Here is a 26,822-nt window from a genome sequence, read left to right on the forward strand (position 1 = left end):
CTCTCCTCTTCCTCTTCCTCCTCCTCCTCCTCCTCCCCCCCCATGCTGCTCGACGACTGGCAACTCCTCGGCCCTTCCCTCTGCTGCTGCAGCTGGCCCTGCAGCCACTGCAGGTTGTGGGTGTGGATGCTGCTGCATCTCCTAATCCAGTAGAGCTGCCCCAACCACTGCGCAGAACATAGCCGTTCTGTTCCCATGCATCGTGCTAACCTACAGAAGGGTGGTGGGGGGCAGAGAAACGGGACATGTTAGACGGACGTTAGTCGACACCTCGGCAGCCGCCAGCCATGGGATACCAGTGTGTCCCGGTGGCCTGGTCGCGCTGCTGACACGCGGTCAGCCTAACCCCTGGTCACTTTCTGCATCCAACGGCCAGTAAACTATGGCCTCCTCACGGGTGCGTCAGTGGCCTGTGGCCGGAAGCCACAGGGGAACCAGCGGCCGTGTCCTCGTCACCTGCACACCATGGCATGGTGGCAGACATTTTGTTACGGGGTTGGACGGCTCACTCTCTACCTAACCCCCCCCTCCGTCGCCCCCCACTGCCCCCTCCGTCTCCCCCACTGCCTCCCCCGTCTTCCCCCACTGCCCCCTCCGTCTCCCCCACTGCCCCCTCCGTCTCCCCCACTGCCCCCTCCGTCTCCCCCACTGCCTCCCCCGTCTTCCCCCACTGCCCCCTCCGTCTCCCCCACTGCCACCTCCGTCTCCCCCACTGCCCCCTCCGTCTCCCCCACTGCCACCTCCGTCTCCCCCACTGCCTCCCCCGTCTCCCCCCCACTGCCCCCGCTCTGGACCCCCTCCCGTTCCCAGGGATGCCTTCCCCGTTGTGGCCAGACTCGAGCGGTGCGCTGAACGGTGCGCTGAGCGGTGCGCAGAGTGGTGCCCTGACCTCCTCCAAGCAGTCGTCAGCCAGGCCGACTGGTTGACGAATTTAAAAAGCAGGTGTGTTTCACGACGTCCAAACAGGGCGCCATGACGTCGGGACTTCGGCCCATCCGGGCCGGTGAATAGCGGGGGGGCTCTCAGTGGCGATTCTGGTCGTGTCAGGGGCGGGAAGGAGGCGTTTGTCGGGAAACGCGACTCCGACAATTTGCGGGGTTCGGAGAATAGCGGGAGGGCGTCGGAACAGCGTCGCCGTAAAAATTTCCGACGCCCGCTATTCTCCGACCCGTCGTGAGTCCGGAGAATCTCGCCCATACTTCCTGGGGGAGTCCTGTCTTACCTTTGGCACAGGCTTGCTCCTGTTCCTCCCCTTGCAACCTCCTCCTCGAGGCTGGTTAGAATTCTAATAGCTGGCATGTCACCACCAGTCTTGGAATGCCCCCTTTTGTTATGGATGTTCTTGTCCTGCAGAAAAAGAGAAGGATTGAATATCTTCCCAATAGGAGCAGTCTGGGAGAATGCATGCCTATGGTGGCTCCTGAGTCCTTCCCAGTGAATGATGAACAAGTGGGATGTCCTACAACTGATATAACATTGGGAGCGTGAAGTGGCTGGCACACTTTCAGTCCACATGTCTCATCTGCTATAGGGTCCTGTAAACCAAAATTGTGTCTGACATCCTTGCTAGCTTGCACTTACAGAGCTCTTCTCTTGCAGTGAGCGAATGACTGTCTGGGTGCCAGGACCTTTGACCCCATGAACTAATGACAGGGATGCTGAATTCCTGTCTGCCCTGCCTCAAGATGTGTCATGCTCCTTGTGCATTCATATATGATGAGCTGAACAGCATGAGATCGCCTGTGGTCAGCCGACCCACCTCTGAGTGGATATCATGCTCATTTCCACTCCAGCCACCTTAATTTATATCTCAGAACAGAAAATAGCAGCCAAAAAACTTGTCAGTCATTACCTGGCCTCCATGATACCAAATGATGTTAATGGCTTCATAAAGGGTTGCTATCCGTATTCACAAATAATCTCCCAATTTACTGTGGTGGGGTGGGATTGTTGGTCAAGGATAATTGTTTGGTGGGGGTGGGTAATGGGTGTGTTTGTTAGCCTAATGGGGAATGATTTGTGGTCGGGTGGTCAGCCAATCAAGTCTTGAGTCAGGGGTGGGTGGGGTGTAGATTGATTGGAGGCTGAGTCAAAGGATTGAAGTTTATGGCAGGACGGCCTAGTCTTTGCCCTCCCATGCTGACCAGTTTAAAAGAAGGCTGCCCTGCAGTGATAGCTAGATTGGTTAGCAGCTCAAGTAGCCCCAACAACACCAAAATTCATTAGTGGACTCTGCTGGGACTTCAAGCTGGCCCTCGATGATGTGGATCCCGGTAAATAAGGGATTTTTGCGCAGAGATGGGTTGGGCACCCAAGGGATAGAAAGTGAGAGGGCTGGGGAAGGTGGTCTTCAAGGTCTGGCAGGGAGCCACAAAAGCTGGTATCACCTTGGGGGGAGGGTGGGGTGTCTCCCCCCCCCCCCCCCCCCCCACCCAGTGCGCAAACCCCCAAAAGAGGCAACTGACTCCATCCTTCCTACATTTTCACCTCAGATGGTGGAAAGGTGGACTCCTCATTCTTGCCCACCTGTCTGCAGCAACCACATTATGGTATGGGCAGCGTAATATGTGCGTTAACAAGCCCATTATTAATTTTTTTTTTAAATGGTGTGTGCTGCTGACTTCGGCACCCGTAGCACCTACCATGTTAAGGGAAAACTGTGAGTTAACATTGGGATTGCGCATTGACATCATCACACAGGATTTTAAGCACCTAAATTATAAAACCATAAGACATAGGAGCAGAATTAGGTAATTCGGCCCATCAAGTCTGCTCCACCATTCAATCATTGCCGAGATGTTTCTCGTCCCCATTCTCCTGCCTTCTCCACATAACCCTGATTCCATTATAAATCAATAACCTATCTATCTAAAAGACACTCATGATTTTGTCTCCACAGCCTTTTGCGGTAAAGTGTTCAACAGATTCACCACCCTTTAGCTGAAGAAATTCCTCCTTATCTCAGTTTTAAAGGATCGTCCTTTCAGTCTGAGGCTGTGCCTTGGGTTCTACTTTTTCCTAATCGTGGAAACATAATCTCCACGCCCACTCTGTCCTGGCCTCTCAGTAAGTTTCGATAAGGTCCCCCCTTAATCCTGCTGAACTCCAATGAGTACAGACTCAGAGTCCTCAACCGCTTCTCATATGACATGTTGTTCATTCCAGGGATCATTCTTGTGAACTTCCTCAGGACCCTTTCCAAGGCCAGCACATCCTTTCTTAGATATGGGACCCATAACTGCTCACAGTACTCCAGAGCCTTATACAGCCTCAGAAGTACATCCCTGGTCTTGTATTCTAGCCCTCTCGACATGAATGCTAACATTGCATTTGCCTTCCTAACTGCCGACTGAACTTAAGCATTAATCTGAAGAGAATCTTGAACTGGAACTCCTAAGTCTCTTTGTGCTTCTGATTCCCTAAGCCTTTTTTCAATTTAGAAAATCGTCTTCCTACAAAAGTGCATAAACTCACATTTTTCCACATTGTATTCCATCTGCCACTTTTTTGCCCACTCTCATAACCTGACCAAGTCCTTCTGCAGCCTCCCTGCTTCCTCAATATTATCTGTCCCTCTGTGTATCTTTGTACCATCTGCAAATTTAGCAACAGTGCTCTCAGGTCCTTCTTCCAGATAGTTAATATGTATTGTGAAACATTGTGGTCCCAACCACGAGGCACCAGGCACACACTAGTCATTGGCTCATTGGCTGCCGTCTGAAAAGAACCCCTTTATACCCACTCTCTGCCTTCTGCCAGTCGGCCAATCCTTTATCCATGCCAGTATCTTACCCTTAACACCATGGGCTCTTAACTTGTTTTTAATAATAACCTTTTATTGTCACAAGTATGGAGTTATTGTGAAGTTACTTTGACAGCCTCCTACACAGCAACTGGTCAAAGGCCTTCTGGAAATCTAAATAGATCACATCCACTGGTTCCCCTTCATCTGACTTCTTTGTTACCTCCTCAACGAACTCTAACAAATTTGTCAGACATGACCTCCACTTGACAAAGCCGTGCTGACTCAGTCCTATTTTGTCATGCACTTTTTTTAAAATTTGAAATGTCAATACCTTTTTATTCCAATTAAGGGGTAATTTAGCATGGCAAATCCACCTACACTGCACATCTTTGGATGTGGGGGTGAGACCCACGCAGAAACAAGGAGAATGTGCAAAATCCACACGGACAGTGACCCAGAGCCAGGATCGAATCCAGGTCCTCAGCGCCGTGAGGCTGCAGTGCTAACCACTGCACCACCTTGCTGTCCATTTATCATGCACTTCCAAGCACGCCGCAATCTCATCTTTAATAATGGACTCTAAAATCTTACCAATGACAAAATCAGGCTAACCGGCCTATAATTTCTATCTTCTGTCTCCCTCCCTTCTTAAACAGTAGTATCACATCAGCCATTTTCCAGTCCTGGGATCCTCTCTGCCTCCAGTGATTCCTGAAAGATCACCACCAAGCCTCCACACTCTCCTCAGCTGTCTTCTTTAGAACCCTCCAATGTAGTTCCTCCAGTTCAAATGATTTATCCACCATCAGACCTTTCCATTTTCCCAGAACATTCTCCTCAGTGATGGCCACTACACTCAACTCTGTCCCTGAAGTTCTGGTATCCCACTGGTATCTTCCACCATGAAGACTGATGCAAAGTAACTGTTCAGTTCCTCTGCCATTTCTTTATTTCCTATTTTACTTCTCCAACCACATTTTCCAGTGGTGCAATGTCTATTTTTGCCTCTCACTTACCTTTTGTATATTGAAAACATCTTCTGCTATCTTTTTTCACATTATTATCTAGCTTGCACTCATATTTCACCTTCTGTCTCCTCCCACCCCCCCCTCCCCCTATTTCTTTTTTAGTTGTCCTCTGCTCACTTTTAAAGGCTTCCCAATTCTCTGGCTTCCCACTAATCCTTGATCCAGCCCAGGATTTTGGGAGAGATGTGAAGTGAGGCAGCCTGCATTCTTTTTGCGTGAGTTCCCGAAATGTTTCCCTGCACAAGGAATGACCTATTGTTGTTGAACTCCAAATGTAATGACAAGAAAGTCAACGGATGAACATTTAAGTATTGATAACAGCTTATCGATTTTTTACCTAAGAGATCCAACTTTTTCTTTGGGGCGAGGGAAGAACTTTGCCGATGCAGTACTCAGCAGAGTAAATAGGCAATGTAGAGTTCAAGATAGCATGTGTACTCATATGATACATGGAAGGAATTTGTTTTTTGAGCCAAATGGATATTTCTCATTCAATTTCTCCTTGTTTTTGGCCTTTCCCTCCCTATTTCTTTAACCTCCCCCACCTCCTTCTGCACCTCTTTCTGAACTTTTCTCGAACCCAGATGCACACCCACTCTCTTTTTGCCACTCTGGCAACTGTGACTTCAGCTGTCTCAGTCCTACTCTCTGGAATTCTTTTCCCTAAACTCCTCCACTTCTCCAGCTCCAGTGGCCTGCAGAGGTCTGGTGATGCCCGGGGCAAATCTTGATTTTATGCCCCAAAGACTCGTCTCGAAAGTTGTGCCTCCCTCCTCTGCAACCCCCATGGAGAAGGATAAGAGCAGCAACGTCATGGAAATACTGTTATGACCCTTGTGGAAACAAACTACAAACAACCCAACTAAGACCAATATACAAGACTTCACTTTTATATTAGCAATCACACCAAAATCAACGTAAATTAAACATGAATTAACAGGAAAATTGCAATAATATGACCGATAAATTACACATAGCAGAAACAAAGACATATCTCACACATTTCTCAGTCAGCCCATTCAGCACGTATCGCATTCATTTCAGCCACAATATCCTTCAAAACGTTGAACTTCTTCAAATCAAATTCCATCTTCATTTCTCTAAAGCTTTAGCACCAAGTCTCATCAAACACCGGCATTACTTCACTCAATTTCCACAAATATAATTTTCACAGTCGACACATTTCCAGATCCCTTCTTCTTCACAAAACCCTGGTCATGTGGGGCCTGTTTTTGCACTATGCCAGTGCATAAAGGGTCCCCAAATCCAGATATAAAAGCTCTGTTCAAGATCCGAGCTCCAGCAGCTTGCAGTCAAGTCTCTGAGAATCTCCCATTTATAGGACCCTGGGCTTTAAGTATAAAGGGTAAGAGGGCAAAAGTTAAGAGGCCATGATGAATCTTTATAAAATACTGGTTCTGTCCCAAATGGGTGCCCCTGGCCCAAATGTCAAATTCTGGGCACGACAGTTTAGTAAGTTGACAGCTATAGAGAGGGTGCAGAGAAGAGTTTTAAAATGGATCAAAAGATAAAGATAAAGAATAAAGAAAACGCACCCATGGTGGCATTGCCGTCGATTCGGGAGAATTTGCGCCCTTTCTGTTCCCGCTCCAGCCGCCGAGTGGAAAGCCGCCTCCTCACCAGTGGCGACCGCGGTGCGCAGGCGCGCTCCGGCCGACCGCGGTGCGCAGGCACGCTCCGGCCGACCACGGTGCGCAGGCGCGATCCATTCTCTGCACGCCACTGCCCCCATCCAATGGATGCCCGGGGCCAATGCACCGTCGCCCCCCCCCCCCCCCCCCCCCCCCCTCTGCACGCCACTGTCAGCTCAATCTTGTCTTTTGAGATTCCTGTTAAAACCCACCTCTTTAAACAAGCATTTTCCTAATCCTCTTTCATTGGCTCAGCACTTGTGTTCCTCAGATTTTTGAGAATCACCTTGGAACAAGCTTTTATGCTGAAGGTGCTCGATTGATGCAAATTATTTTAATGTTTTTAATCACATACAAGGTTGGCTACCTCCAGTTAATAAGGTGAGTGGGAAAATGACCTTGAACAGCACACCATGCATGGAGATTGGTTCAAGGACGAATGGCTCAGTGGCTAAATTAATGACATGATAGTTCTTTGACCTGTGGCTCAAATCAAAAAAAAACACACATGCAATCGAACCACAAACATTCTGCACAGAAAGTAAACTTACTGACCCAATAACAGCAATGAAACATCCAGCACTCTGCAACAGACTCGTGACACACAATGCTCATTGTTAAATATCAAAAAACATTCCAATGTTAATGTAAATTACAACCTACAAGGTTGAATAAAATGTTTAATTTATGAAGCACAATAATAGCCAAATCTAGAATAGGCACCAACAAAAAAACAACAAAGCATCTAATCTGCAAACATTTCAAGCAATACAAACAATTTTCATTTAAATTAATTATGGTTTTAACATAGTAAGATGTCCCAAGCTGCTTCACAAGAACGTTATCAAATAAATTTGTCACCAAGCCACAAAAGGAGGTATTAAGACAGATAACCAAATACATAATCAAAGAGGTAGGTCTTAAGGATGATCTTAAAGGCGTAGAAGGAGGTAGAGAGGTGGAACGCTTGTTCTTCTCAGTTTGGATCTACTCTATCCCTTAATGGGGGAACAATTTGAATTTAAATTGTTTTTTTATAGTGAGCAAGGAAATTAATTAAGGGTTTGCGCATTGGCTTTGTAACTTTGAGAAAGGAACAAAACATTTTTTCTATAGGTCGTAGGAAATGCCGTGAGGGGGTGGGGAGTGGGGGTGAAGTTCAGGCACTTCCAGTGAACTAATTTAGACCAAAGAGGGATGACGGATGAATTGGATTTAGGTTGAGCTCAAACTAGAAATCCTGTGACCCAGGCTAATGCTCTGGGGTCAAGAGTTCAAATCCCACCACAACAGCTGGTGGAATTTCAATACAATTAGCAGGAAAATCTGGTACTGAAAATTAGCGTCAGCAATGGTGATCATGAAACTATAATTGATTGTCATAAAACCCTATCTGGTTTACTAATGTCCTTTAGGGTTGGAAATCTGCCATCCTCACCTGGTCCTGCCTAGATGTGGCTGCAGAATCACAGTAAATTGCTTGATTCTTAACTGCCCTCTGAGATGGTCAACAAGCTACACAGTTCAAGGGTGATTATGGGTGGGCATCAAATTCTGGTCTTGCCACATCCCACAAAGTAATTTTTTAAAAACAGTCGCACAACCAATGGATCAGATCTAAGTTCTGCAGTCCTACCACATTCAGCCGTGAATGGTGGTGAACAATTAAACAACAAAATGGAGGAGGTGGCTTGGCAACTATCCCCATCCTCAATAATAGGGAACCCAGTACATCAGTACAAAAGACAAGGCTGAAGTCTGTTAAGAAATGCTGAATAGATGATCCATCTCAGACTCCTCCTGAGGTTCCCAACAATAGAGATGTCAAAGAACAAAGAACAAAGAAAGGTACAGCACATTAACAGGCCCTTTGGTTCTCCAAGCGTGCGCCGAGCATGCTGCCCGTCTAAACTAAAATCTTCAACACTTCCGGGATTCGTATCCCTCTAATCCCATCCTATTCATGTATTTGTTACGATGCACCTTAAACGTCCCTATTGTCCCTGCTTCCACCATCTCCTCTGGCAGCGAGTTCCAGGCACACACTATCTTCTGTATAAAAAACGTCCTCGCACATCTCTTCTAAACCTTGCCCTCGCACCTTAAACCTATGCCCCCTAGCAATTGACCCCTCTACCCTGGGAAAAAGTCTGGGACTATCCACTCTGTCTCAGCCCCATATAATTTTGTAGACCTTGTCAGTCTTCAGCCAATTCGATTCACTCCACGTAATATCAAGAAATGGTTGAAGGCACTGGATACTGCAATGTCTATCAACTTTACAACTTTCCGCCAGTAGTACTGAAGACGTGTGCTCCAGAACTAGCTGCACCCCTACCCAAACAGTTACAACACCAGCATCTATCTGAAAAGATTGCCCAAGTTGCCCAGTCCAGAAAAAAAAACAAGACAAATCCAACCCAGCCAATTATCACCACATTGGTCTACTCTCAATCATCAGCAAAGTGATGGCATTGCTATTGAGCAGAACACACTCAGCAATAGCCTTCTCACTCAAAGCCACTCAACTCCAGACCTCATTATAGCCTTGGTCTTTCGACAAAAGAGCTGAACTCAAGAGCTGAGGTAAGAATGACTTCCTTTGACATAAGGCAGCATTTGATCCAATGAGGCACCAAAGAGCCACAGTAAAAATTAAATCAATGGGAATCAGGGGGAAAACACTGCACAAAAGAGATTGTTGTGAGTATTGGAGGTTAATCATCTTGGTCACAGGAAATTGCTGAAGCATTTCATCAGGGTAGTGCCTTAGGACTCACAATCTTCAGGTGCTTCACTAGTGACCGTCTCTCCATCATGAAGTCAGAAGTGGGGATGATCGCTATGATTACACAATGTTCAGCACCATTCACAACTTCTCAGATTTTATGTTCATATTTAACACATGCACTGGACAGTGCCCAGGATTGTTCCGATAAGTGGCAAGTTACACTTACACTGTACAAGTGCCAGGCAATGATCACCTCCAACAAGAGAGAATCTAATCAACTCCCTTTGACATTCAATGACATTACCATTGCTGAATCCCCCACTCTCAACATCCTGGGGGTAACCATAGACCAGAAACTCAATTGAACTGAACCAGTCATATAAATACTGTGGCTGCAAGACCAGGTCAGAGGTTGGGAATTCTGTGGCATATAACTCACCTCCTGATTTCCCAAAGCCTATCCACCTTCTATAAGGCTCAAATCAGGAGTATGACAGAACATTCCCCAATTGCCTGGATGAGCGCAGCTCCAAAAACACTCAACCGTCCAGGACCTCAATTGGTACCCCATCCACCACCTTCAATATTCACTTCCTCCGCAACAGATGCACAATGGCAACAATGTGTGCTATCTACAAGATGCATTGGCAACTTGTCAAGGCTACTTCGGCAGCACCACCCAAATCCCTGACCTCTCCTGCCGAGAAGAGCAATAGATGCATGGGAGCACCAAAACCTACAAGTTCTTCTCCAAACAACTCACCATCCTGACTTGAATGTCACTGATAAAAATCCTAGAATTTCCTTCCCGACAACACTTTGGGTGTACCTACACCACATGGACTACAGAGGTTCAAGAAGGCCGCTCACCACTATCTTATCAAGGGTAGTTAGAGATGGGCAATAAATGCTGGCAGCACCCGTATCCCATGAACAAATAAAAAAATAAAACATGACGATATTCTCATATCTAATCTTCCTTCTCATATTCCACTAACATCCCATTTTATAATCTCTTCTGAATTACAAGATACAGGTTGTGTTAAAGTGCGCTTCTTATTCTAGAAACACAATGCAAAGGGAGCAGGACGAGACAACTACAGAGGTAAATCCCAGGAGTGTAGCCTGAGGATCTGGATGTGTTGCTGCAAGATATTCAATGGCCTCACATGAGCGGGCAAGGTTGGTGACTACATCTTTAAATGGCATATCTTACCCACTGTACCAGTACCCTCAGTCACAGTTCAATTTGCCACATCCTCGTAACTCACCTACCAACATTCTCTATAAATCAGGATGAATACCTAACATTCAACAACAGTAACAGTAATCATCACATTTAACAAAATAAAACATGCTAAGATGTTTTACAAGTGTATCGTGGAACAAAATTTGAAACTGAATCACACATGGAAATTTTTGGCCAAATGACTGAGAGCTTGGTCAGAGACGTAGATTTAAAAGGGTGGCTTAAACAAGGAAGAAAATTTAGAAAGACAGAAAGATATATGGTGCGATCTGCCCAAATGGGGGAGATATAGGGTGCGATCTGCCCAAATGGGGACAGAGTCCCGTAGCTCGGAGCACCGGGAAACACCACTATCTAACCCCATCTGGGTAGATTGGGGGCCTCAGCGGGGAATGTGCAGGGTGCTAGTACCAGGGTACCTCCCTGCCCAGAGGGCAACCACCTGGGGACCTCCGGTCCCCTGGGAGACACCCACAAATGCCATTCCAATTTGTGGAGACCAGCACTGAACAGCTCTCACCCAAGGTCTCCAAGGCGAGGGTATTAGATCCCACACCTTGGTTAGATCTCAGGAATGCATACTAGAGTGAGACTAGTTATCGCAATCTAATATGCTGTTTTGCCAGAAAGTGATCCCATCCCATCAGCAGGATTCACATTACGATGTCTCACGAGATCACATTAGATCTCGTGAGGCGTGGCGAGCCCAGAAGTCGGATCTCCCGGTATCTACCGGCTGTGCCGCACTGCTTTTCGGGCGCAACACAACTGGTAGATCTTGCCCAATAGAAGTGAATTCCAAAGTTCACGGCCTAGGCAGCTGTTGGCAGAGCCACCAATGGTGAAGTAATTGCTGTCCTGCTCTCACCTTGTCCTGGTTAACATTACTGCTCCTGAGAACAGCGTCCTGAAACTGACAGACTGTCCACCACTAGAAGTTTTGAGCCCCTCCCACTTGTTGCACTCCCAACCTCTTGGAGGCCTGAAAATTCAGCACATGCACTCTGACCTGCCTGATGTTCTGATGTTCACCGTGCCAAAGTGATCCGCGTTATGTTCAGACCCAAAACCCCTGTGGAACTTACAGATTGTCACAAATACTAAATCAGCATGTAGCAATGTAATTTTCACTGGAAAAGAATATTGCACAATTTAAACTTTAAATTTGAACTTTTTCTTCAAATCAGGAAATCAAATGGAACTAATCATGAACAAATTACCAGTAAAAAGAAATTTATGCAAACACTCACAGAAAATTAATTGTGTTAGAAACAAAGTCAGCCAAGAATATTTATACGGAAAGCAAAATCAGCTGAATCAAATTGAAAAAGGCACAAAATCAATGCTGTAGATGAACTGTCGCAAGTTGTTATTGATTAACTTTATCAGCACAAACTACTTGATCCTTGTTCTCTTAAATCTGTCATCAACAATTAAACAACATTTACAACATGAACCAATGAAAATTTCCAAACAACAGAAAAGAGCATGCAGCACGATGAACCACAAACGTGCTTTGTGACCGAATATAACATTCACGGAAAATATAGAGTTTTTAAAACAAAGGTACAAATTGCAAACATAAAATTGTTTTGATCAATATTTTTAATGATACTGGGGGGATTCTCCGCTGCCCACCACCGGGAACAGAATTCCCGATGCGGCAGAGAATCTCGTGTCAGGGAAAAAAACAGATTGGCGTTGGGCGCACATCCGTTTCTGATTCTACAGTCCCCCACTGGCAGCGGCATCGACGTTCATGCCCAGCACCAGCAGGGGGATGCAAATGGGTCAAATAAATGCATTTATATCCTATTAATGGACTGAGCACCGGATTCTCTATACCTCCGTGATGTTCTGGCCATCTGGGCCCTCTAGGCTGGCATGGTTTGGACAGCACGGTAGCACAATGTTTAGCACAGTTGCTTCACAGCTTTAGGGTCCCAGATTCGATTCCCGGCTTGGGTCACTGTCTGTGTGGAGTCCACACATCCTCCTGTGTCTGCATGGGTTTCCTTCGGGTGCTCCGGTTTCCTCCCACAGTCGGGTGGGGTTACTGGGTTAGGATGGAGGTGTGGGCTTGGGTGGGGAGCTCTTTCCAAGGACCAATGCAGCCTCAATGGGCCAAATGGCCTCCTTCTGCACTGTAAATTTTATTATTCTATGATTCTATGAAGTATTTGCCAGCATGGCCCTTATGTGGTGGAACACCCAGTAGGCCAAGGGGATAATTATTCAAGGTAGGTGCCCTAAAAGTCCATCAGAGGGCACCCTCCCCCCACAACTCAGATTTTGCCCACCCCATCCAACCCCCCCCATCAGAGATCAATGCCAGACCCCCGTCAGAGACCCACTAGACCCCCATCCAGCAATGATTGACAGTTCCTGGCCATACCATATCAAAAGTAGTTAAGTTCTGTCTGATGAGAAAAAGAGGAAATTAAAGTACTTAACTCCTTGATGCTTATAAACATTTGTTTTGGTTCACAGCAGGGTACTTGAAATGCATTCAAGCGTGAAGGGAAATTAAAATAAACAGTCCAGACATCTGGCTGTCTGGAAGCAATTGCCCTGCCAATTACAGCCTACCAAAATCTATTTCTCTTTGAAAGTGAATAGAAGTATGACAGACGAAAAGGGTCATAAAGCCTTGTGATCTGTTTTGACTTTCTAACAGCTGCTTCCTCCTACACTTCTGTCTCCCTGAAGCAGCAAGTGTTAGGGACAGGTGAATGAGAAAGCAGTAATGTTTCACTGTTTCTGCCTGGACTGTTCTTTAGCTTCCAGGCAGGGGTGACTGACAGGGGATCTCTGTTATTGAGGGGGTTCGCTGATATGCAAGGTCTCTGATATGGGGGTTCTCTGATATAGGTGTCTCTGATTGGGGGTCTCTGAAATGGGGGTCACTGATGGGGGCCTCTGAAATGAGGGAGTCTCTGAAATGACATGGCATCTGATGGGAGAGGCCTCTGATATCAGTGGGTTTCTGATATGGAGTGGCCCTCTGATTGGGGGTCTCTGAAATGGGGGTCTCTGGTGGGGGCTCTGGTGGAGGTATCTGCTGGCATGTCTCTTATGGGGGGGTCAGTTGGGGGGAGGGACATCCTCATGCTGGTCTGTGGGGGTGCAATGACCCAGACATTCCCATGTTTGGAGGGGGGGGCGGGGTGTTGAATACCCCTACTTGTCAGCGGGGAGGTCACCGGTGTGGCGAGGATTTGCATTTGCAGCCCAACAGAATGCCTTGTGATTCCTGCCATGCATAAATTTGCATGGCTGATGATAGTGAATCGTTTGTGAGCACCATTCCTAGCCCCAGCGAGAGCCACAAGCGAACCAGCTCTGACGGGAGAACATAGTCCCCCAAATGGAAAATCCAGCCCAGTATAACTGCAATAATCCCAAAATAAAGGAGACCAACTTGCTACTGTGCAGAATCATTTTAGTAAAAACTTAGTGGCTAAAACTCTCATTAAGAGTAAGAATGCTGCAATGAAAACGGATTTCAGTCCAAAGGGGAAGCAAGGATACAATTTAGCGCTTGGCAACATTCAGACGCAGCCAGTAGAGGAGGAGAGGGTTCATAACACAGCTGTTAAGAGCAGAGACAGGGTCAGGAGCTAACAGAAGTTGAATCACAGGCCTACAGAGGTGGAAAAGCTGGCTGAGGAAGGAGAGAAGTTGATCAGAAACGTCAGTGATACAGAAGAAACTGATCCAAGAATGCAGTGGAGAAATGAAGCTGCATCCAAAGAAATCAGAAGAAATATGAACCACTGAGTAAGGGAAAAGTGTGCTTGGGTTCAGAAGCCAAGATGTGGAGATTCCGGCGTTGGACTGGGGTGAGCACAGTAAGAAGTCTTACAACACCAGGTTAAAGTCCAACAGGTTTATTTGGAATCACTAGTTTTCAGAGTGCAACTCCTTCATCAGGTGAGTCGGGGGATTCAGAATATTAAGGAAGAAGAAAATGTAGTGAGTAAAAGTAAAGATTGACTCCAGGACAGCAGTGGGAACCAGGAAAACGTGAGTTGCTGCCACTGTGCATCTATGGTGGAGGAAGTGAATATTGAAGCTGGTGAATGGGGAACCAATCAAGCGGGCTGCTGTACTGGATGGCGTTGAGCTTCATGAGAATGGTTTTGGAGACGCACTCATTCAGGCAATTGGAGAGTTTTCTGTCACATTCCTGACTTGTGCCTTGTAGAAAGTCAGGAGCTTTGGGAAGTCAGGAGGTAAGTTACATGCCACAGAATTCCCAATGCCTGACCTGATCTTGTGGTGTAGCCATCTAAGATGGCCACCTGCAAAGGACCATGGGAAATATGGCCAACCCAGGACTCAGACAGATGCACAGCCTTTGTGCATCTAAAACACAGATAACCAGACCTCACCGAAACCCCCGCTCGTTTACATTTCAATGGCCCATTTTCCCAGGACATTTTCCCAATCAAGCAACCGGTACAGCCACAGACTGATCAGTGCCACTCCCTTGCTTTGAAAGCACAACTGCCAAGGTCAATGACCGCTAAGGACCCGCCCAGCTATCAAGGCACCCGCCCCTTTATTGGCCGAAATCGAAAAGAGTGCTCAGAGCCCTGTCGAACTGTTGGGTCCAAGGTTAAGGACCACCCCAAAGAGCACGAAATCCCAAGGGGATAAAAGAGAGTACAGCCATGTGTTTTGTCTCTCTTGGATCCGGCCAGTGCCTGCCCAATTGCAGCAGGAACAGCCAGCTAAGTTCAAGATCAACGATCGCTACCTGACGGTTGAGCCCAGCAGAGACAGAGCCACTTTCTTTGAACCAGCCAAGTGAAATCCAGATAAAGGCCTTTATCCATTTGCACAGTGCCGGCCGCCCTGAAGTTAAGTGTAGGTTATTGTAGCTGATAGGTGTCATTTAACTCATAGTAGATATTGTGTTTGCATGTTGAGATAACTTTTGTGTATGTAAATAAATCATCTTTTGAACTAACTAACTGGTTGTGTGGTCATTTGATTGATATAAGGGAAAGGCTTGTGGTTCACCGAGATAAATAAATAGAGCAACATTATTGGTGACCTCTGACGGGACTCGATTAGAAGTGACTTTGTCACTCAGAGAGAACCCACAAACTTTGAATCCAATTGCGAGAAAGAACCACAAGTGCAAGTCCCATATCAACCAAATAACCAATTTCGGAGGTGTGTACGAACCCACATGCGTATCTAACAGGAAGAGTAAGGTAAACTCGTTAGAATTGTGTACAACTATCGAGGGATTGTGAACCGGAAAATAGCTTAAGCCATACCCGCTGTTCAAATCGCTGCCTTATTCCCCTGTCCCAAAAAAGTAGAGAAAGAGATAAGAGAAGTAAGGGCCACTAAAGCAATGGAAAGATTGATGAATCCACAGGAACCCGAGGTCGCAGCGACCAACAGAGCAGAGCAATGCCCCATATGGGAGGGAGAGTTAAGGAAATACTGAAAGGGGAAAGGATGGCCCATTTGGTCGAATTTTTGCACCAATGGTGAGTCGGATCCAGGAAAGATAGGACAGACTTGGTGGGAGGACCGAAGTGAGGTTCACAAGAAAAACATAGGGAAAGTCAGAAAGCCGATGGCAATAGTGTCCTGTTTGGCACAGTTTCAAGGCACAGAGGAGGTCATGAAGACGCTCCGTAGGCAGTTAATTGAGAAGGAAGAAAAGAACGAGGAAACAGTAATGCAGCTAAGGATAAGGAAATGGCCGATGTAAAACGCGCACATCAATCTTGCCTAGTTCACCTTAGTAGCTTCCAGACCCAGTATGATAAAGCCTACCAAGATACACAGCACGCAGTCCTGGTAAGAGAGGAAACATAACAACAGGTTGCCCGGCTAACTAGCAAATGCGCAGGTTTAAAAGCAGCTTTGAGAGCGCTCCACAACTCCACTAAGGAAAAGAGGCAGAGTACCGTTGACCATGCTAAATGCCGACAGAAGATAGAAAAGTTACAGTCGCTACTCTCGGTGCAGAATGGCTTCAGGTACACTTTCGGCAGGATTTAGATGAGGAAGATGCTCCCGATTGGCAAGAGTTAAAGAAAGTGCCCAAAAATACGTACAGGACACGGGAAATCAAAATCAAACCCCCCACGCCCCAAAATGAAAAGCACCTGCAGCACCGACTGCACAGGCAGCACACACCCCCACTCACAATTCGACCCCCATGAATCCGGTTACCATAGAACGCAGGCCATCGGATCAGGAGGAGCCTGATATCGTTTACACCAGCCCACTATCCAAAACCCAATTAAGAGACCCAGCCCATCACAGACCCGCACAGCTTCTTTGAGGAGGTGCGCCAACAAAAGGTTATGTACAGCCTAGATGAGAGGGAGGAAGTAAAGCTAATAGTTATGAGCCTTAGCCAGTCCATTAGGTCAGCTTTGCAAGATCCCCAAAATGTAGCAGGAAGAACCCTACAAGAAATGAAAACAGCCATGTTAGATGCCATCAGGTATAACAAAGGAGATCAAGTCGAGGGTTTAAATCACTGCAGGCAAAAGAAGGGAGAACACCCGACCGCGTTTGCTGGTCGTATATGGATTAATTTCATGGCAATCTACGGACAATTGAACCGCGCACACCTAAATGAGGAAGACACTACCAAATGGACCTGCACTTTAGTCTCCCACGCCACAGAAGCAGGTAAAAAGGCTTGCGTAAACTTCTATCCCACAGAACAGGCACACAATGAAGCATGGGTACTGAGACATTTATCTAGAGCATGGGAACAGTTACTGCAGGAACAGATACAACAGAATGGCCAGGAAGCCACCATGCATCCAGTTAGGACTAGTCAGGGACCCGCATGGATAAACGAGGGTAGAGAAGTCCAATATCCCAGGGAACCATACCCAAGGGAGCAATACACCAGAGAGCCTGCTCCATCTTACGTGCCCTGGGGGTCATGTTACAACTGTGGGCAGTCAGGACACTTTGCCCGAGATTGCTGGAGACCCCCACCACCAGCTAGACTGGCCCCCAGATATGAAAGAGAACACCACCCACAGCAGCTAAAAGATCCCAGCCCCCATGCAAACTGAGTGCTTACCCACCACTTCACATGGCAGGGACACCTCAGCAATGCCACTTCATTTTTGTTTCTCTCCTCCTTCCTCTTCTTTGGTCACACTCCACCGACTCCATATGCTAGTTACACACCAGGCCAAATGTGATTGCGGCTAACAAATATATAAAACTGGCCGCCTTGCAATTCGGCTGGTTAAGATAAGCCTCAACCACCACTGGTTGCAAGTAAAGAAAAGACCACTCCCTGTATCGACCACAAGCTGCGAGAGACTCTGTACTTTAAAAATCTGCATTTCCTTTCTCTCCGAAATGGTATTTCAAAAAACATTTGAGGGAGTCACGCATGGTGTCAATCATAACGGGTAATTGGAGTAAGGAGCGAAAGTCGAATAAAATGAGATATTAACCAAAGATAATAACAGATACTATGTTTGCATCCCCAAGATTACACGGAAAACAGAAAACACAAGATGAAGCAAAGACTGCTGACATGCGTTAGGATCATCGCTGGACTTCTGCAACTGCGTGCGCTGATGGAACCATCAATTCTACGGACACATGCTTGTAGGATTAGAATAGCGGTTTTAATATACTTACAACAGAGCCAGCCTGTTCGCCGTTGAACTTTCGATGAACTGGCCGGCTGGCTCTGTGGCACGGATGTTTATACAGCAGCTTCAGGGGGAGGAGTTCTGGGCGGAGCCATGGGAGGAGCCCAGTACAAACTCTCGAGTACTCCCGGAGCTACTCCCCTGGTGGTCAGGTAGTGCAACTGCACTTACAATATCGGTACGTATATACAATGGGAACTAAGTGACATTGGTAACTTATAATACCGTGTGAATCTCATTCACCACATGCGCAACGGACTTTTGTTACAAACCCCACACCTGTCCCGAACACTACCACCCAACAGACCACCACCAGCCCAGACACTACACCACACATAAAGACAGACATCGAAACCGCCACCTGGTGCGAAAACATTGCCAAAGGAGCCCCCTTTCATACATAGTATAGGCCCTTCTAGTAATTGCAATAATCTGCAGTGTCATTCAGACACTCCGACTCCGTAAATGGCGAGCAAAAGCCTCCCGATCCCCGATATATACAGTCCGAGCCCCCTTTTTTGGAATTCAACAAAATGAACTCATGTAGCAATCGCTGCTAAAAATAAACCATGTACCTCTTTAACTTTATTAGGATTAAGTAGAAATGTGATGCTGCGGTTTAAAATTTTGTACTGTATATACGTTCTTTGATATCCACCAGCAGCATGAGAGTAGCTTAGATAGGGCTAGCTAGAGATCAACTATGCAGATAAATTAAATATTTTATAGTGACCTAAATTATAGTAACCATTAGAGATGAATTAATTTATGAATACATTAATGGAATATTAGGTAAATGTCCCAAACCATAAGATAGAGTAGAGTAGAACCTTGCCTCGACCAAGGGTGACCGGTCCATCAAGGATGAACAGGATCAATAGTGTGATCCACCACGCTTCGCGTTCAGGATCAAAAGGACGGAATGTAGCCATCTAAGATGGCCACCTGCAAAGGACCACGAGAATTATGGCCAACCCAGGACTCAGACAGATATACCGCCTATGTGTATCTAAACACAGGTAACCAGACCTGACTGAAACCCCCGCTCATTTACATTTCAATGGCCCATTTTCCCAGGACAATAGAACTCCAATCAAGCAACCGGTACAGCCACAGACTGATCGGTGCCATTCTCCTTGCTCGGAAAGCACAACTGCCAAGGTCAATGACCGCTAAAGACCTGCCCAGCTACCAAGGCACCCGCCCCTTTCATGGCGGAAATCGAAGAGAGTGCTCAGAGCCCTATTGGGTCCAAGGTTAAGGACCACCCCAAAGAGCGCAAAATCCCAAGGGGATAAAAAAGAGTACAACCATGTGTTCTGTCTCTCTTGGATCCGGCCTGTGCCTACCCAATTGCAGCAGGAACAGCCAGCTAAGTTCAAGACCAACGATCGCTACCTGATGGATGAGCCCAGCAGAGACAGAGCCACTTTCTTTGAACCAGCCAAGTGAAATCCAGATAAAGACCTTTATCCATTTGCACAGTGCCAGTCGCCTTGAAGTTAAGTATAGCTTTTTGTAGCTGATAGGTGTAGTTTAACTCGTAGTAGATATTGTGTTTGAGATAACTCTTGTGTATGTAAATATACCATCTTTTGAACTAACAGGTTGTGTGGTAATTTGATCGATATAAGGGAAAGGCTAGTGATTCACTGGAGCAACAGTAGCCACATTATTTATATGACTGGTTCAGTTGAGTTAGTCAATACCAGAGTAATGAGATTTAGCCCATTTTCACAAGTTAAAGAAAGTATTTGCATTTACAAACAAATGGGGCCGATTCAGTAGTCCCATTTCATTTGGACAAGAGAGTAACAAGGGCGGCGAATAGCAGGAGAGGCCGAATAGAAGAACTGCGCCGGTTGCCAAACCGTTTGCGATGCAACTCGCCGCTTCCGTAGGTAAAATAGGGATCCCGCCGTAAAGTGGCGAGAAATCAATTATGACCACTTGAGCCCTATTTCCACACAAGTAATTGGAGCCATCCCATGTCCAACGGCCTCCCGCAATCCAGCGGCCGATTTATGGTGGGAGTTCACTTTCAGCATTTAATCCAGTTCCTGAAGTGGGATTTGAATCCAGAACTTTGTGATTCAGCAGCATGTGTACTACCAACTGTGCCATAACTGATACATATCTCAGGTTAACATCTCATCTGATCATTTTTCAGAAGGATCCAGAGGACAAAGCAAAAGAATACCTGGTAGCAGAATACTGCTGTGCATCTACAAAACAACACTTTTAAAACACTCTAACACGTATCTTCACAAACCTTGCTCATTATTCCTAAATTAAATGCAGAGATTATATAATTCTGCATCATTGAACATTATCAAAAAAGATCCCTTGAAAATTAGATAATGGACAATTCCAAAAAAAATCACAAAGCATTCCTAACTTCCCTCCAATCTATTACATTATTACACTGGTGGCCAATTAATTACTAACAAATTATTCTTGCAGCATCATATCTCACAATCTTATAACTCAGTCCCAGAACATTCACATATAATTTGAAACAAATCTCAATTGGCAGACTATCAGCTGAATCACCATGCACAACTCTCATTTCCATTTTTTCAGTTCTGCGTCAATATAAGCTGGACAGTCTGTAGTTTATCATTTTCTCTTATTAAGCAATTAGACGCTGGTATTATTTTATCTGTGTGCCTGAGGAACACAGTTCCCATGTGTAAAGCAAGGGAAAGAGTGGTAGAGACTCATGGGCCGATAACTTCTGATCTCCAGGGCATTGTATCTATTGGGGGGGGGGGGGGGGGGGGGGGCGGTGGTTACCCCAAAGATGCACAGAGGGATCACCATCTACCCCCCCGGCCAACCCCTCCCCAGCACACTCACACGCACATGTAGATGCCCACACGCTCATACACCTGCACACACAGGCAAACAAAGGACAAACAGCTAGGGTCTCGAAAGAGTTGGGCTTTGGAAGATTGGCTTCATAAAAGAAAGGATAAAGTTCGCAGGGTTTTGGAGCTGTCAATCTGGGTCTCCCTCATGTGAAGATGGGCCCGTTGGTCCCAGTAGATTTCTGGAGGTTCTCATCAAGGGAGTTTTGCTCTGGATAAGAATATAGAACTCGATCAATCCTTCTTGTCTCAGATTTTCAGTTTCTCAAATATAGACAAGTTATCCTTAGATGAGGATTCTCTGGCTGCAGGTTGATAACCACACATGGGGCGAGATTCTCCCAAAACGGGAGAAATCGTAAAGCTGCCGTAAAACCCGCCCGGGTTTTACGGCAGCGCGCCCCTTCCCGACCGGGGACCGATTCTGGTCCCCGGTCGGGGCTAGCAGCCCGACGCCGTAGGCTCCGGCAAGACGGGCTTAACGAAAATCGTTAAGCCCGCTTGCCAGAGTTAGCGCCGGCTGACGCGTCATATGACGTCAGCCGCGCATGCGCAGTTTGGAAGACTCCAACCCGCGCACGCGCGGGTGACGTCATTGCGTTTTTGCGCGAAACCCGCGCATGCGCGGGCCGGGTTGCCCCTCAGCCGCCCCGCGAATGGATACTGCGGGGCGGCGGAAGGACAAGTAGTGCGCGGGCATCGGGCCCGCTGCCCGCGATCGGTGCCCACCGATCGCGGGCCCATGGCACCCTTGGCACGGCCGTGGTACGGCCGTGCCAATCGGTGCCATGGTTATTAATAGTGAGTTTGTGACGCCGTTTTTACGAACGGCAAGACCAGGTGTGTTTGCCGTTCGTAAAAACGGCGGAAAGGGCTGGGACTTCGGCCCATCTAACAGCTGAGAATCGCTGCCGGCCGTAAAAAAACGGCGGCAGCGATTCGGGTCGGGACTTCGGCGGGGGGGGGGGGGGGGGGGGAGAATAGCGGGAGGGCGGCAAAAATGTCGGGAAGGCCCTCCCGCTATTCTCCCACCCGTCGTGGGGGGCGGAGAATTTCGCCCATGTAATTTTAGGAAAAGCAGGGACCACTCAGTTTAACATCAATGGTTGGCAAGATTCTAGAAACAATTATTCAGGATAGAATTAGTAGTTGTAAGAAAATGTGGGTTAATTGGGAAGAATCAGCATGGATTTCTAAAGGGGAAATCATGTTAACAAACTTGCTGGAGTTTTTTGAGGTGGTAACAGAAAGGGTCGAAGAGGGTAATACTGTTGATGTAGTGCACATGGGCTTTCAGAAGGCATTCAATGCAGTGCCACACAACAGACTTGTGAAAAAACATTATAGCTCATCGAATAAAAGAGACAGTAACAATGTGGATAGAAAATTGGCTTAATAATGGGAAGCAGAGAGTAACGGTCAATATGTTTTGAGCTGGAGTGTAGTGGTGTTCCCCAGGTCTCGGTATTGGGAATCTTGCTTTTCCTGATATATATCAATGATTAGAATTTGGTATGCAGGGACAATTTCAAAGTTTGTGGATGATACAAAACTTGGAAGTATTGTCACCTGTGAAGAGGACAGTGGAGAACTTCAAAAGGGCATAGGCAAGTTAGTGGAGTGGGCAGGTAGGTTGCAGATGAAGTTCAATGTGGGGAACTGTGAGGTGATACATTTTGGTAGGAAGAACATGGAGGAGCAACAAAAAATAAGGGGTAAAATTCTTAAGGGAGTACAGGAGTAGAACAACCTAAGTGTATATGTGTACAGATCATTGAAAGTGGCAGGAGAGGTGGAAAGTGCTATTAATAAAGTATATAGACTTCCGGCGTTTATTAATAGAGGACTAGAATACAAGAGCAAGGAAGGTATGCTGGACTTATGCAAGATACTTGTTAGAACTTAGCTGGAATATTGTACATAGTTCTGGGCACCACACTACAGGAAGGATGTGAACCCATTGGAGGGAGTGCAGAAGAAATTTACAAGAATGATTCCAGCGATAAGAAACTTCAGTTGTGAGGATAGGCTGGAGAGGTTGGGACTGTTCTTCATGGAGAGAAGAAGAGGCAGCACGGTAGCATTGTGGATAGCGCAATTGCTTCACAGCTCCAGGGTCCCAGGTTCGATTCCGGCTTGGGTCACTGTCTGTGCGGAGTCTGCATGTTCTCCCCGTGTCTGCGTGGGTTTCCTCCAGGTGCTCCGGTTTCCTCCCACAGTCCAAAGATGTGTAGGTTAGGTGGATTGGCCATGATAAATTTCCCTTAGTGTCCAAAATTGCCCTTAGTGTTGGGTGGGGTTAGTGGGTTATGGGGATAGGGTGTAGGTGTTGACCTTGGGTAGGGTGCTCTTTCAAAGAGCCGGTGCAGACTCGATGGGCCGAATGGCCTCCTTCTGCACTGTAAATTCTATGATAATCTATGAAATTCTATGATAAGACTAAAAGGAGATTTGATAGAGATGTTCAAAATCATGAGCGGGCTGGACAGAGTAGATAGGGAGAAGCTGTTCCCACTCATGAAAGGATCAAGAATGAGAGGGCACAGATTTAAAGTGATTTGCAAAAGAAGCAAATGTGATGTGAGGATGTTTTTTCACATGAGTGGTTCAGGTCTGGAACTCACGGCCTGGGAGTGTGGTGGATGCAAGTTCAATTGTGATATACAAGAGGGCATGAAATTATTATTTGAATAGAAACAATGTCCAGGAATTCAGGGAAAAGGCAAGGGAATGGCACTAAGTCATGATGCATGTTTGGAGAGGCAGTGCAGACACATTGGGCTAAATGGCCTCCTCTGTGCTGTAACAATTCTGTGTTAAAAATATCGTAGCTCCAAGAACATGCTAGAAGCTGGGAATTCTGTGATGAATAACTCACTTTCCGACTCCCCAAAGCCTGTCTACTATCTATAATGTGAAAGTGAAAATGAAAGTGAAAATCGCTTATTGTCACGAGTAGGCTTCAATGAAGTTACTGTGAAAAGCCCCTAGTCGCCACATTCCGGCGCCTGTCCGGGGAGGCTGGTACGGGAATCGAACCGTGCTGCTGGCCTGCTTGGTCTGCTTTAAAAGCCAGCGATTTAGCTGAGTGAGCTAAACCAGCCCCTAAGGAGTATGATGGAACATTCCCCACTTACCTGGATGAATGAAGCTCCAACAACACTCAAGAAGCTTGACAGCATCCAGGACAAAATAGCTTGTTTGATTGGCATCCCATACATTACCTTCAGCATTCACTCCCTCCACCACAGATGCACAGTGGCAGCAATGTGTACCATCAACAAAATGCACTGTAGAAACTCATCAAAGCTCCTTCAAAAGCACCTTTAAAATGCATAATCTCCATAACCTGGAATGACAAGGGCAGCAGGTGTACGGTAACACCACCACCTGCAAATTCTCCTCCAAGCCACACACCATCCTGTCTTGGAACTATACTGCCTGCCGTTCCTTCCTGTCACTGGGTCAAACACCTGGAACTCACTTCCTTACAGCACCGTGGGTGTACCTACATCACCTGGACTGCATCAGTTTAAGACGTAATAAGGGATTGTCAATAAATATTGGCCTAGTCAGAAAAGCACAGACCTCATGAAAGAATAACATTTAAAAAAATAACTGCAGCTCTCTGAGGTTTAGGTAAAATAATTGCTTCATGAACACCCTGGCTGCATTTGGCCTGCTACTGAGGGCTCCTCCTCTCTCTTCCAGAAGCTTGTGCTACCCTGTCATGCTGTATCCAAGTGGAATACAAACTATTCCATCCGTGCCTGGAAGAAATTAGCTTGTGCAGAATCCTTGAAGCCAGGACAAGACCCTTCAATATGTGCCTCACCACATCTGTGCTCTTTACAGCTTTGAACACCTCCGTAAAAATTCTACACATTTACAATTGTAGCAAGAATCAGTAGAAAGGAATCAATCAGGGTCTAATCTCAAAGTAGTTGATGAAATATTCAAATAGCGGTGGCGGTGTAGGGATGGGTGTGGGCCTTTCTACTGCTGCACATATATTTGGTTGTGTCTGGTTAGGAGAGGGCATTAGCTGGAATATTGATCTCCAAAATGCCAAGTTAGCATAAAATCAGCACTGACTGATGTCACAATCTGTCTGCTCTTCCTGCTTCCAGTGGACACTCCAATTGCATGTTCTAATTGCCTTGCCTTCATCGCACCTAATACCAGGGCCTTAATTTTCAGGAGGGCGGGGTTTGGAACACATCCCCGCTGACTCCAGCAGTCCTAGTATCATATTATGCTCAAATAAGCAATGACTTGCAATCAGATTGGCTGAAAGCTATCCAATCCTTCCAGGTATATTACTGCAGAGGTTAGGAGAGACACTGAGGGGAGCTGCCTGGCACTAAGTCATGGGAACTGGAGGACAGGTTCGTGGCAGGGGCCCCAAGGTGGGGAGGACAGAGAACACTTGGCGGCTGGTGAGGGGCCAATTAGGGTTACAGGGAAATAGACTGGGGAGCAAGGCAGGTCATCGGGCTGCCCTCAAACAGAGGGGGCTTCCAATGAAAATGAAAATGAAAATCGCTTATTGTCACGAGTAGGCTTCAAATGAAGTTACTGTGAAAAGTCCCTAGTCGCCACATTCCGGTGCCTGTTCGGGGAGGCTGGTACGGGAATCAAACCGTGCTGCTAGCTTGCCTTCGTCTGCCTTCAAAGCCAGTGATTAGCTCAGTGAGCAATGCATTCCAACACTCCCCCCACCCCCCACCCCATCCCTGTTGCCCCTGAAGAGTCACCTATGTTTTTGTGTTCTGCCCCTATTCCTGCTCAAGGGTAAAATCACTACCAAATCAAGGTGGATGGGAACCCAGAGAGGAAGACCACCCTTGCCCCAATTAAGGCCCTTTTTTGCACCCTAAATCCACCGAAGAACCAGCTGGGCGAGGGGGGTTTACGAGAGGGGGGGGGGGGGGGTTGTAGGAGGCAGGAAGGATGGCGGTATGGTCAGCGGGTAAGCATAGAATTCTGGCGAACAAGTGAACAATGGAGGAACAACAACACTTGCAGCAATGTAAAAAGATAACAAGCTGAATGTTTCGACATTTATTTTCCTTTCCCTTGGTCTTTTCCTTAGTACAGCTGGTTGATTTGACATTCTTCCTATATTATCTTTATTTCTGCTTTATGTTAAACTGTTTATATACTGTTTCATCTGCTTCTTTATTCTCAGCTTGCTTTTTCTAATTATTTTTAGTTCCCCCATTACGAGTTCAAATGATTCTTATCTTTTTGACAGAAATGTCTCAAGTTTACGTTGCATTCAAAATTAAAAGATGAGACTGTTTGGCCATGCTTTTCTTAAATGCAAGTGCATCCCTGAACTCTGTAACTGGGCCAACATCTATGATCATGTTTAAAACAGTTTCAGTCTCGCTATTGATATTTCCACCCATTAAACAAAACCAGCATTATTCAGATGTTTAATTTTATAGTTCTTAAATAGAATTATTATTGCATATTTATTATAACAGATGTTGAGTTAGTATGTTCTATCCAAGGGTGGAGAGAGCCTGATCTACAAGGGACAGCTCTACTGGGACAGCTGATAAATACAGAGTGAGGTTTGGGGCCTTCATTCACCTGCCGGGAGAGGAGAGAGCTGGGTCTGCAAGGGACACCTGTACTGAGACAGTAAATAAATAGTGAGGCTTGGGGCCTTCACTCACTTTCCGGGAGAGGAGGGAGCTGGACCTGTGAGGGACTCCTCTACTGGGGCAGCTGATACAGAGTGAGGCATGGGGCCTGCAGTCACCTTCAGGGAGCAGACAGAACCAGACCTCGAGGGACATTTCCACTGGGGCAGCTGATACAGAGTGAGGCATGGGGCCTTCACTCACTTTCCGGGAGAGGAGAGAGCTG

The 26,822-nt window shown here is 46.5% G+C and overlaps 1 long non-coding RNA gene across 1 annotated transcript in view; it reads right to left on the reverse strand.

The window, feature by feature from the left end:
* The window catches only part of LOC119967328, an 87,256-nt gene that overhangs the window by 16,420 nt on the left and 44,014 nt on the right, over nt 1–26,822 (reverse strand). The window contains exon 2 of the long non-coding RNA XR_005460961.1: nt 1,223–1,347. This is a non-coding gene — a long non-coding RNA (uncharacterized LOC119967328). The remainder of the gene's footprint in view (nt 1–1,222; nt 1,348–26,822) is intronic.

This window comes from Scyliorhinus canicula, chromosome 6 (genome assembly GCF_902713615.1).
Source record: "Scyliorhinus canicula chromosome 6, sScyCan1.1, whole genome shotgun sequence".
Classification (NCBI taxonomy): Eukaryota; Metazoa; Chordata; class Chondrichthyes; order Carcharhiniformes; family Scyliorhinidae; genus Scyliorhinus; species Scyliorhinus canicula.